This window comes from Oreochromis niloticus, linkage group LG3 (assembly GCF_001858045.2).
Source record: "Oreochromis niloticus isolate F11D_XX linkage group LG3, O_niloticus_UMD_NMBU, whole genome shotgun sequence".
Lineage (NCBI taxonomy): Eukaryota > Metazoa > Chordata > Actinopteri > Cichliformes > Cichlidae > Oreochromis > Oreochromis niloticus.
In genome coordinates, this window is record NC_031967.2 from 11932747 (window position 1) to 11945819 (window position 13073).

The 13073-nt window shown below is 40.7% G+C and overlaps 1 protein-coding gene across 5 annotated transcripts in view; it reads left to right on the top strand.

The window, feature by feature from the left end:
• Nucleotides 1-13073, top strand: part of ppargc1a (peroxisome proliferator-activated receptor gamma, coactivator 1 alpha) — a 296819-nt gene that overhangs the window by 106537 nt on the left and 177209 nt on the right. The window lies entirely within an intron of this gene.

Below are 13073 nucleotides of genomic sequence, written 5' to 3' on the forward strand. Positions count from 1 at the left end.
ATTTATTTAGAATTTTCTCAAATCCATACGGAGTCAAAAGTGTACTAATATTTGTTTAAATGTCACTTAGCAAGTTGCATCTCTGCAGGAAGCTATTGGTAGCGATCAACAAGCTTCTGGTGCAAGTCCCGGTTCAGACCAGGCTTTTAAGTATAGTCTACAGACTTTGGGGGCTTTGTGAAGACCATTCCAGAAGCTTATTGTTAGCCTGTTAAGTGAATTCTCATAGTCCCTCAATGCATTGCCCAATAGCTACTGAAATAAACACAAAAAAGGCTGAACTAGGCATTGCTCACAGACCCTGTTGGAGGTTCTTATCATATGATTATTAAATGTAGGCCTATTGAGGCCTGTATCATGTTTCATGTTAAGTGCTCTATGAAAACAAAGCACCAGCGTGGGAGCCTCCGAAGTCTCCAGATTTTTACCAGCAGCACCATGCGTTACCTTGATTACTATCATTTGATAGCATGACATTTTTTTTGTTTGTTATTTTATTACTTGCAGGTAGATAGCATGTTGGTGTACCCTGCACATACACACTGCCTGTAAGTATCAATAAACTAACCAAGATATTAGACTCCTTTGGAAACGTGCAGAAGTGTTGTTTTCTCAAATTGACAAACAGAAATGCCTGGAAAGTAAAGACAAAATGCCAATTCAGCAAAAAAAAAAAAAAAAAAAAAACAGCTTCATTGAGCATATCACTTTCACTTTCTTCCACTATGCTACATTACCTTGTCACCAATCTCACATCAAATTTTACCTGGAAAACCATGCGTGACCTTGATGTTTTCCAAGGAAGCCAGATCTTATTTTGTGTTTGTGTTAATATCGGTCCGTTTGACCTCCTACTCATCTGACCTCCAGGAGTCAGAAAGCGAAACGCTGACACACGAGGAGCACTAAGAGATTAGAAAGAACAACAGGGAAGGGAAAAAACAAAACAAAAACAGGATTGCTCTGCTACATGTTTTGTTTGTGGGTAGCCACTATTGCCATAACAACATATGGCCACCAAGCTGTAGATTCACTGAGCTCAGTTGTGCATTTGTTTGGGCAATATTCCCTCAAATGACATTGGCAGGTTTATTGTGTGAGGAATTAACCAATTTGTAAAGCTGAAAATCAGGCTGTTGCACAGTTGTTTGCAGTGATGTATCGGTGCAGAATCAGTTTGAGAGATTTGAACAGGTGCTCTGTGCTGGAATGTTTCATTCTGGACTATGCTGGGGCAAGATGGAATAGCTTTATTATGAACACACATGCACATAATTTCAAGTTAAGGGAAGATTTATACCCACTGCTCCAGTGTGACAGTAACAACAAGGAGGATAGGATATTACAAAATATTACCTCAGTGGGAAGAATTTTGTGAGATTTCTTACTAGAGTTAAAAGCAGCCATAATAATTTGACTATCTAAGCAGGAAATGCTTCGATTTTTATATGAAAAGATTATAAATTCTCAGGTTTAAGTCTACATAGTCCTTTGTGTCTACACATTCAAATGATACAACAGGCATTCAGTGTCCAACATTAACCCACTAGTTGGCTAAAATTGCTGAGTAAATGTTTGTGGCATGTGCTTGGTCTGGTTTACTGTTATAGTCAGCTCAAAAGACTCCAAACGTGGGTAGGTTGGGCTTTTTTTAAATGAGTTTTGTCCCCTTTATGACAGTGTTCACTCTCAGAAAAATGGAGAGAGAGTCTGTAACCATAACAGCACCGAAGCTGTACAAAAAGAACAATTATTCAAATTAAAGAGGTTTTTGTGTGTTATAAACTTATTTCATTAGTAATACATCAAATATTATGGTTGTCATAATTACTGTTAGGCAATATACTGACACCCATAAGCATTGAAATTTGTCCATTGTGATCATCTGACAGGAAGGCTGTTCACATAACAAGAGATAAGCTTGTCTAAATTCTGGGTTTTCAACTTTCCTGACTGAGTGTGACACACATTCAAGTGCTTTATTGGATTTCCCCCCCAAAACCAGGTACAATGCTGTCTTGTTATAAACAAATGGCACCATATTTGCATGACATCAGCATTACTTCCACTAAATTCCTGTGTTCACTGTGATTATTATGAATGTCCCTGACATAGAAAACACCAGCATCCACTCATCATGAACTGCTGATCGGTTTGTTGAAATGCGTTTCTTAAAACTCAGACTTTTAGTTTTGAATTCAACATGATTCCATATTACCTCAACGATTCTTAATAAAGCTAATGTATAAGTGACATAAAACATGTATTTCCATCACTAAAAGTGTGCTCGATTGATGACATTTGTTTTGTATTATTTTATTTTTTTGGCCAGTGAGTCAAAAACGTCACACTCTTTCAGTATGTCCCAAGGAAAACGCTTCATGATTTCAGAATTTGGAGTGTAATTTTGAGCTATAATGGTGATTAATTTCAGGAAGGACTTCCTGGAAGAGTATAATGTTATCACCATATCCAAATCATTATTGCATTTTGTCCTGTTTTGGCTTTAGATTAGTTTCAACACAGCATATTCTTACCTTTGAATCTTGGAAACCACTCCTCTGTTCAAAGCTCAATAAGTATATCTTGCATATAAAAATTGTACTACACTTTCCTACAGTTAGAAACAGCTAGACAGAAGTTATATTGTATGGCCCTCCACTTCCACTTGAAAGCATGAAGGAGAACTTTTGACCATGTAATTTATTTGTTTGTTAAATTTCAAGAGATAAAGAGAGATTTAAAGAGCCTCTCTGTTATTCCAGAGCAGTCTTAAAGCTAAACTTTCTAAATCTATTAGTTCTAGAAATGTATACATACCTTTATTGGTAGTGAATCATCACTTCTTCGCTGGTCCAGTATCTAGTGACACGGTTTGTGTTTAAATCCCTAAACAGTCCTGTACTTGCGCATAAGGAAAATATGCTGCATCCTGATATTCTCTTTAGATCCTTAAGTTCTGCTTCCCAGTAACTCTTGACCATCCCACGGATCGTGCTGTTGCACTTATTGCGTCGAGACCCTGGCCTAATTTCCCATGTGACCTCAGAAATGCATCAACTGTTCAGTTGAAGATGTACATTTCCATCAAGCATTTGGCAGCTGCTGATCTGCATGACTGTGGGTGGAATACAGTTTGTTGTTGTGTTACTGTATTTTATGTAGACTACTCTGAATATGTGTAGAGAGAGTCCAGGAACCCTGTTTTTCTTTCTCTCTCATTTTTCAATTGTAAAGCACTTATATAAATCAAATTTACTTACTTATGTTAGCTTTACAGAAGGCTCTTTTGGAATCCACAAGTTGTCACTGGAACCCAGACAACTCGATGGAGAGGAAGCTACCCAGATCAGATCATCTGCAAACATCAAAGCCCTTTAAAACGTATGGGTGGTTATGGATGACTGTTCTCGAGCAACGCTCGCTACCCCCACCCTTCTATCTCGGTCCCAAGAAAATAAAGTGTAGAAAACCGGACTCATGCTTGCTTCTCTCTCTCTCTCTTTTTTTTCTTCTCATAAAGTGACAGGTATGATGAATAACAAGTCATGTCTTGCCAGTATGATATCAAGTCTTTAGAGAAAAAGGGCATTTCCCTCTTTTCTTGTCGGGAAATGACTGAGAGTTAGAAAAGGCAATTCTGATTTTCTGTCCAAATTCCCAGTGACGGTTTGGACACATGAAAAGACATCTTGCTGCGTGAGTGCAGGAGTGAGATGAGACCTTGTCGTCTTGAAGCCCCCCTGTGGTAATTTATGATGTCCGTTCCGGGCCTGTCATTACCTCTCCACCAACGCTTTCTTCCCCCGTCCATGAAGAGAGACGCGAGATAATTAATGCGTTTGTGAGTCCTCGCACTTCCCTGACACACTTGACTCTGTTTAATAAATGATGTCCCATATTTTCCCATTCATTATAATGTCATTAAGACATATTAATTCCCCCCGCTGCTTTAACCTTTTAGCCCGTGTTACCGCACTAGCCCCTCTCTATGGATAGCCCCAGTTCCTTGTTCTACAGCGCTTTCATGTTGTACCACTTAAATTACATTGTCCTCCATGGGCTGTTATACAATAAGCCCATTTAGAAATAAACGAGGACAACACTTGGTGGCAAACGCGAGCGCGCACACAGAACGCGAGTATTTTCAGACGCTTTACGGTGTGGATAAAAGTCAAACTTCAGAGAACGTGTTAAGCACATTCAGCCTGCAGGTACAAGGAGTGACTTCTCGAGAAGGAAAAGAAGCAGCGACAGTCTGTTGACCCAATTTGGAGCCCACACTTTCATGGCGCAGATGCAAGAGATGCTCTTTTTAAACACTAAAATGTACGGTGTTACAGTGCCGGTGGCGACACTGGGTCTGGTGGTTATGAAAAACATGCAGATTTGTGATTCATTGCCTTGGATGAGGATGAGGATGAGTCTCTGGTTTAAAAAAAAAAAAAAGTAATTTTAAAGAGTAATTTATTACCACTTACAGATTCAGCCCAGTCAGTCTGGTTGTACATGCAGTAGAGCAGATCTGTTCATTTCCCCACAGTGATAAATGTCCTTTTTGAGATTCTCTTTTGGACTGCCTTGCCACACAGAAGGAAGCCGTGGACCATCCGCCGGCCCGGCGACCTGCAGTGCGTGCAGCAGCACCTTGCACGCACTCGCAGCGACGAGAGTGTGGGGAAACCTGAAAAGCTGTACGGTCGCTAGATAAGAAAGAGGTGGAGAGCTGAGAGTTTGTGTGTAGCTGCCTCATGCCCTTGAATTGGCCTGGGACCACCAATGCTTGACTCATTTAACTGCTCATTTATAACAGGTGGGCAGCATTAAACACTGCAGGTCCAAAGTCTGATCTCCCATTCCCTATTCATGCCTTAATCATAGCCGACTAAAAACCTAATCTGTCTCCAGATCAGTGGCCAGGGACCCATTTTATCTAGCCCCGCTAAACATATTGTGCAAAAGCCCATTTGCTGTAAATTGCAGCTATTAATCGTCAACTCAAACGGGCACCTGCACGGAATTTGGACATAGGAATTCATGGAAAGTTGGCCAGGTATGGTTATAAAGCATTTACTGCTAAAGGAGGCTGGTGCAGTTCGTTTAAAAAAAAAACAAGGAAAAAAAAACTGTTTGCCCATGACTCTTCAGCTTCATAAGGTGGCAATAAACAATTAATCATCCATCTGAGACCGTGTATAGCCAGAGGCAAAACATTCCCTCAGCTAGCTGAGGCTTTTATCTCGCGCATATCTTCAACTTTTGTGCTCACGTCCCGAAACATTCTCTGCTGCACTCAAGGACTGTAGTTACTACAGCATGCAAACTCTGACAAACCAAAGTAAAGCTGGAGCCTCCTTTACCTTGAGACTGTGACATTCACAATGCTAGCCCAGTAAAAGATATTACCCGTTTTCCATCGCTGCTACGAGGACAGAGAGAGAGGGGAAAAAAACCTGCTCTTGGACACCTTCAATTAGAATCTAGCTATAATAGTTCTCCAACTCATAACTCATTCTGTGTTAGATATAGTGCCAAATCTCATTTTACACTGTCTGATAGAGTGGTGCGGGATTTGAATCTCATCTGTCCCCTGTGTTCTGGCTCTACCTCAGCTTTCTCCAAAGGCACTAACATGAATTTTCATTTGCAGTCTTTGCCCTAAATAGACACACTGTACGCCTTCCTTGTTGGTTTTGTTTCAGTTACATATATCGCGGTCGAACCACGAGTGTTTTTCTGTAAGTTTCAAAGTGTTCTCTTTGAAGTTTTTAATTCTGCTTGTTTGAGGAGTTAATGGTTGAATTGACGTAATTGTTATCTCTGCACTGAGTGAAATTGCTTAAAAGTTTTAAAGGGGATGGGAAGTTGCTCAGACTGAAAGTAAAAGATTTCAGATCCACAATGTTTAGGCTGTGCAAACCAGGGCTGTTATCGAAATCGCTGAAAAGGTAGCTTGACATACACTGCAGATTAACATTTTAAGTGGTACTTAGAGTCCATAAGCTAATTTTGTGAAGTCTACCAACGAGTCAACAAGCATGCTTGGCAGAAGTGTACCTAATAAAAATGTACACATCAAGTAAACCAAGTTTGTCTACTTCTTGCGCCCTAGCAAACTTTAAACGCATCATTTCTTCCATTGTTTTTCATTCTCCAGACACTTGTTGTACATTAGTGTTTTCTGAAATGTTTAAACTTCCCATTTCTGCAGCAAAAAGCCGTAAATGTAGGACGGCGTCGCCTGAGAAACATTAAAAGGTTTTTCTTCCTTGAATAGAAATGTGCTTTATGTTTCTCGCAATGCTTTTCACTCAGGCTTTTGACAAACTGGCATCCCTTGTGACCTAGTTTCAATAGACCCTCCTCGTCAGAGTATACATGTCACATCAAAACACCTCAGCAGCTCCAAATCTGTCGTGCTTCCTCAGAATAACCCCAGATGTCAGTTGCATTGTGCGGACTGCCAAGGTGGCATTTGGGTTCCCTTGTTTTTGGCCGTGTTCAGTAAATTTACTCCAGCCAGATTACAAAGAGGCTGTATATTACCCACTATCAGCTTGGCAGAGGTGTCTCCCTGCATTTTTATGCCCCACCGTCCATATGGGTGTGTGACGTACTATTTGGTTTAGCCCAACTATATAATTTATCTAAAGCAAACTTGCGACATACATCACCACATGTATTATTCATGGCTAATATGTTTCCAGTAAGTGACACTAAATATACTGGAGGTTGTGAAGAATGGTTTGGCAAACTGCCTCACCCTCGCCGCCGCCGCCGCTCGCCTCCCCTCAATCGTTAGGTTGTGTTATTTTGTGCCTGCTGCCTTGTAGACAGCTGGGCAATCCCTGGATTTTCTGTCACTCAGCAGACGTCGCAGTGTTTTTTTTGCCTAAAGCGTATTAACCCAAGCATCACTCCCCTCCTTTCCCGCTTCCACCCTCCCTCCCTGTCTTCCTAACAGCGACTGCGACATCAAACTACATGTGCTGCATTCTCACATTACATTTGACTCAGACGTGAGCGAGCCGTGGTTCCTTTTGGTATCCAGCACAAAAAGCTTTGTGCCACCCTAACCCCCCTAATGTTTCCTGTGCATGCGCCTGTATGCACACGCTGCATCCAGTTTCAGAGGATCCTTGACAGTATCACGCAGCCAATAAAAGACCACCTGTTCCAGTGTGGTAATCTAATCCGGCCTTGCACAGACTTGACGGTATTTCTTCCAGCGTCACGTTCCACTAGGGGCCCCTCCGCCACTCCGTGGCAAAAGCCGGGCCGAGTTGTTAACAGAGCACCCCTGACACACTGTGTGACAATTTCACGCCCAGCCCGTAATCCAGCTGACACGGCTATCGACGCTCCTTTAATTGCCCTGTAGGTTTTTTGCTTTTTCGAAGATGTTGAGGAATAGAAAGCAGCGTCAAATCTGTTCCCGTGCCTCTGCTTGTCTGTCAGGCTGGCTGTCACCTTGTTATGATTAATGTATTCCCCGGCATGCACGTTTTTATTCTGGGAAAGCACACCTTTCTCCAGACGAAAGGACTGCTGTGAAGTCCTATCACGTTTTCCCTCGCTGAGAAGCCCGATATTGCACATGGCAAATACATATTTCAGAAACAACTACTTAAATTCATTTTTCAGGGTGTTGAATCAGCTTGTCTCAGTTTAATTCAGTTTTCTCTCAGGGCACTTTTGGAGTGGAGTTGAAGTGTACCAAATTGAGATATAGATTTTTCTGTCTCTTTGAGCTAGAAATAAGATCACTTGAGGAGTTTGTGAGAGGTGGGTTAGGGCTCATATGTTTTAAGTTGGAGATTGAATTTTGTCCATCTTTTTTCACAGTCAAACATGCACATAGTAGTCGGTGAATGCACTTCATTACTAATGCGTACTTTGAAGGGAATTGAATTCTAATCCCACATAATGACTTTCCTCAGAAAAAGAAACTTCATTTTTTGGATTACATGCCGAACTTTAATCGAAATGTTAAATTTTGTTTTGCATCACAAGGGAATCCGCTATATTACAAAGAATCACTCTATACAGCGTATACTATTGATTGAAGAAAGAAACTATACGAATTGTGGATATTATGTGGAAGATCTGTTGCTTTTTCTTTTTTCTCCTGTTGTTACAAAATGCACATTCCTGTATTGTCACCAACAGCCACATTGTTGCAGGTAAGTATGATCGCAAGATGGAAAATATTGTGTATGTCAGACTATTTCAACAGCATTCATTTCACATCCGCTCAGAGGAGAAAAAAAACAAAAAAACAGCCATTTGAAATAAAGCCTGTACGGAGTGAAACAAGAAACAGAACCTCAGATGGCTTCACCAATCTCATTCTCACTGGGGGTCTTACAGGGACGACGAGCCGCTTCTCCCCCAGCCCAGTAGCAGATCAATACCAGGAATCAGGCCATTACGCTCCTTTGAAAGCGCTACGTGCACAATCGATATGTTATTATTTTTCATCTGCTGGCTGTATTTAATACCCTCATTATTTCCCCTCACTGAACAGAGAGGAAGCTATTCCCGTCCCAACTCGAATCTTTGTTTTTTTGCTGTCTGGGATTGGTCCTCATTTACATTGTTGTGGAGGTATGTGTGGCAGTTCACTCCTTGTGCTTATTTGTGTGAGCTTTGTTTGGAGTCCTTCAGGACTGTATGCTGTTAGCGAAAGCGCGTGGTCTCCTTAGATCTAGCTGGATGTTTTGCTTCCGCTGCGAGTACGTTCAGGAGGAGCATGTGCAGTTTGCTTATTTTCATGAACTACTTTTGTCACACGTGTTATCCGGTTATTCAAATTTGCTTTATCCAACGCATCGTGATTGCCCTTGACTGGTGAGGATGACTGACGTCCCAGAGCGGAGGTTAACCGAGAAAATGAGATTCAGCATAAACAGCTCTTTAGTGGTCTTTGCTTAATTCAGTGGATAATGTCTAATGTCCTCTTTGACATATAAATCATGATATATGCGTTACGCTGCATGTTTTTATGGGGAATCGCAGTGAGATCAAATGCGCATTAGCTCTTCTGCAGTAAAGCACTTGATGTATGCCGAAGTGGCTGCGAACCAGGTGCCATCCGAAGCTCATGCATGGCACACGCTGTGTCCAAAATGTATGGAGCGAATTAACTGGTAATACTCATTTTAATATAAATGAGCTCGCTCATAATGATGTGAAGGTTCCCTCAACGCAGCAGGAGCGTGGCATGGGGAGAGAGAACGGAAGCGCCCAGTTACCAAATGACAGTTTGGTGATAAATCATCTGTAATTAAACACTTTAGACATATACGGACCACATCAGAGGGTGTGTGTATGTGGTGTGTGGGGGGTATTAGATGGTAGGTGGCATGATAGCCGCATACATGGTGGCGTGTTAATGAACAACAAAGGAGGCGATTGGAGGAGTTGCGCTGTTGAGTCTTTGTGATCAGATAGCCTGGAGCTAAGCCTTTGTGTTCATTAGTCAGAAGCTTGTTCTGATTCATCTCCGCCGTTGTACCTGTTAAAACATCTTTTCTACATCTTTAAAATTTGACTGTACCCAAGCCTGGCCTTTACCGTGTTTCGCACTCCTGGATAAAGATTAATTGCTCGTGATCTAAGTCGTCAAGCAGAAGCTGCAGCGGGCGTAATAGACTCAGAGGAGAATGGCTTTCTCTATATGGGGGTGGAGGGAGCTTCAGGCTCCTATTATCTTGTCCTTCTTGTTCTTGGTGCGGGAAATTTAATTCTTTACCGTGCTTTTTATTTTCCACTGGTTTGGAGAACAAGCCTTCAATGTCAAGTTGCGGTGCGGACGAAGGCTGAACATGGAACGCTATCACAAAGTAGCAATTGAAGTGGAGGCCGTAGACTGGCTTATTGGGAAAGAGTATAAATCAGAGAGGACAAGTGACAGAGATTAATGCCAGCCAACCCCACAAAATAACCCCTCCAACCCACTCCAGCTTCACCCTACAACAACTTCCTGATAAAGCCACCAATGTGACACTACGCAAGGTACAATAATAGAAATGCATTACTCAAAAGCCCTTTGAGACATGTAGATAGGAGAACAGTGCCAAAGGAGAGACGTAGAAGACTACCTGGGCAAAAAATTATTTTCATGTCCTTCATAGGACAAATGGTTTCTTCAGACAGTACGAATGAGTTTAGAGGGTTTATGGCCCCTATCACAGTCACTCTCAGAGCAGATGTTCATTATGTGGTCATATTTATGATGTCCCACAGTAGAGGCTAATTTCTTTGATATATTTTTAAGTATCTGAGGTAGTTAAGCTTTTGCTGCATTCTTCTAAAGGGTCAGTCATTCTGTGTTAGACTTAATTCCCTCGACTTTATTCAGATTTAATTAAAAGGGTTTAAATAACACTACTCTGTGATGTCCCTACTGTCATCAACAAGTATTTATTATAGGATTTGTTATGTAGTTTGATTCTGATGTTTTGCTTCTGGTCAAAGGACCTTTAAAGCACCAACATGCCTTTATCTCCAATTTTTATGTTGACTTTTTTGTTTTTTGATGTGTGATTAACACATTTTCCACTTCTGGTGATAGATTTAGTAAAAAGCTTATTGCTTACTGCCTAATAAAAATGCAAGGTGTAGTTGAAGTTCTCTATTCTACTTACTGCTTTTGTGATATAGCTTCAAAGACTCTGCAGCTCAAATCATTCCCATGAGTGACTATCTGATTTTCCTGTGATTGATTTGGAGCAGAACAGGCTAATATGGTATGTAAAATGTAAAAACAAAGTAACTGTAAATGAATTCAACTCTTTACTATTTAAAATTAAGCGTAAATACAGCATGTTGACAAATGTTACATTTTATGGTTCATTTTGAAAAATATTAACTGAGGAAACCAGTTGCTGTAGTTTTTTGAAAGCAAGTGTCACTTCAGTTTGGCTCATATACAATAACCTATTAAAGGTTGAAAAGTAAGTGCCTCCTTTATTGTATTTTTAACTTGATAAAGCTCCAATATTTTCACCTCGGATTTGCACCATTCAGTTTTTTTTTCTCCAGAATGTTGTTTAGCATTACATTGCTATCATAAGTGGGGCCTTCCCTTAAAATGACATAATTTAGCTGCTAGCATTGCTCTGAAACCTGTACCGTAAATTCTAAATAGTTAATCTTACTAAGAAAACACACCTAAACGTATTACCTTAGAAGTAAAAAAACAGGTAGGGTGCAATGGGAAATGTGTGTTTTCTAACAATGGGTTTTTAATGTAGTTTAATTACTTATTTAGTTACTTAATATTTCAAGTAGCTGCACTTGTGACTAGGTACAGCGATTTATAGAAACACGCACAAACACAGACAGAAATATGGCATATAAGGCAAACATATTCTAGAGAACAGTTCTCCAGGCTTCTTGAAGGACATGTAAAACTTTGGGTGTTGGCTTCCTTTTGTTCCATTCTCTGAAAAGATGATCCCACACTGTCTTGATGCATGCTCAATCAATCAGGTAAGTAAATCCCAAAAGACTTAGAAGTCACTTGGATGAGTGATGAAACATTTCTTCCACTGAAAATGCTACGTCCAGATGAACAGAATCAACCTTTTGGGTGGATTCCACACTGTTTCAATAATGTTGAGGCTCAGTCAACCCATGACTTATAGTGTTTTTCTATCCAGGTATGCTTTTACTGCATTGGCGGTGTGTTTGGGATCATTGTCATGCTTAAAAACAAAGCCTTTCCAGATGGTAATGCATGGTGGATCAAAATCTGACACTACTGTTCTGCATTCATAATTCTATCAATTCTGACGAGATCCCCAACACCACTGGCTGAAATACAGCCCTAAAACACGACAGATCCTCCACCGTGTTTGGTTGTGGCTGTAGACACTCACTGTTGCACCTCTCTCTACCCTTTCCATACATACTAATAATGATTTGAGCCAACATTTTCAAATTTGGATTCATCACTCAATAATGCCTGTTGATTTTCAGTCTAGTTCTTATGTAAGTTGGCATACCTCAGCCTTTTTCCCCTGTTTTCCTTCCTGACAGCCACCCTTTCAGTGAGAGTATTTCTGATGAGGCTTTGGTGAACAGTAGTTGGATCAACTGAAGGGCCAGATGGATGTCAGGTCTTTGCTGGATTTTCCCCCCGTTTCTTAAGGACATGACTTTCAGATGCTGTTGATCTGCTGCACATAGTTTTTTTTTGGCCTGCCACTTCTTCTTTTACCTTGTTGTCACAAAAGTAATATTTTATGCCTGTCAAACTGTTATCTTTGGCATTTTTTTTTAGCTTCAACTAAAGAAATAGGAACAAATTGTGTTTTTTGCGACAGGCTGTCAGCAACAAATTGCAAAAGCCAGACTTTAAAATTGGTTCTTTGCTAAGTTGTCTGTTATTTCTAGAGACAACACTGGTTCATCCCTTGAGTTGAGTTAGATGCCTTTGTTATACTCAAATAATGTAGGTCAGTTTTAAGTGGCTTAACAATGCAAAACATTAAAACATTGCATTCTTTTTCTTTCTTTTCTTTTTTTTAAACGGTTTTACAACGTGACTCAACTTTTTTGGGAAACTGGGTGAGAGCCTCTACTTTCTCTACACCCAGTTCACACGAAAGCACACAAACTCTTCCCCAGCGACATAACACAATACTGCAATTTGATCCAGCAAACCTCTGAGCATACCTTCTCTTTCAGCTCTCTTCCCGTTTCCTTTCATTTACAGGGCTTCTCTCGCCCCCCTGACAATCCAGATCCATCCATTATGTTCTTCCGCTCTTTAATTTAGTGGGCAAATTTAATTTTCAAATGAATAGCGTGCTGTTTTAATGCAAGCCACTGAAGATAAATGTGCTTTTGTGCTGTGGGTGTTTGATTGCTGACTTTGAAGAAGCAGCCTCTTTGTGTTTTGAGTCTCAGAGATTGACCCAGTAGTCCGGAGCTGCCGTGAGATGCTGGGTATCATACGTGTTACTGCTCACAATCATAAATCCGACACAACGTGTACTTCTACTTCAGCAACTTTAATGTGTTTTGTGTGTCCCGGAGTCATGGTCATAAGCAATGAAATACCT